This window comes from Rhagoletis pomonella, unplaced genomic scaffold, assembly GCF_013731165.1.
Source record: "Rhagoletis pomonella isolate Grant_MI unplaced genomic scaffold, Rhpom_1.0 Rhpom_scaffold_02956, whole genome shotgun sequence".
In the NCBI taxonomy this organism is placed as follows: Eukaryota; Metazoa; Arthropoda; class Insecta; order Diptera; family Tephritidae; genus Rhagoletis; species Rhagoletis pomonella.
The window spans coordinates 12830-13308 of NW_023461509.1; positions in this window are offsets into that span (position 1 = coordinate 12830).

The window sequence follows — 479 nt, forward strand, 5'->3', positions numbered from 1 at the left end:
CCATATATGTCGAAATTTCAAACTTTGTAGAAAAATTAAGAAAATTCGATAAAATTTTACTACAAACTTTTTACTAAGAATTTTGAGATAATTCTAGTTTGCAGTTTTATACCCAATTAAATTATAGCTAAGAAAGTAAAAGTCTAATTTGGCTAAGAATTCGCGTTGATTTTTGATAACTTTTTTTTGGGGGATGGTGTTATTATGATGGGTAAACCCGTCAGCAAAAAAAAATATGAAAAATCAACGCGAATTCTTAACCGATTGAAATTTGAATCTGCTATCGTTAGAAATTCCTAATAAAAAGTTTGTTGTTGTTGTAAATTTTTTTTCTGCTTTTCTACAAAGTTTGAAATTTGTACTTATATGGTTTTTGTTAGATAATGGGCTATACTTTTATAAAAAAAAATAAAAATTTAACCAACAAAAGAAATATAGCCAAAACTGGTCCTAATTGTTTTTAACATGACTATATCGAG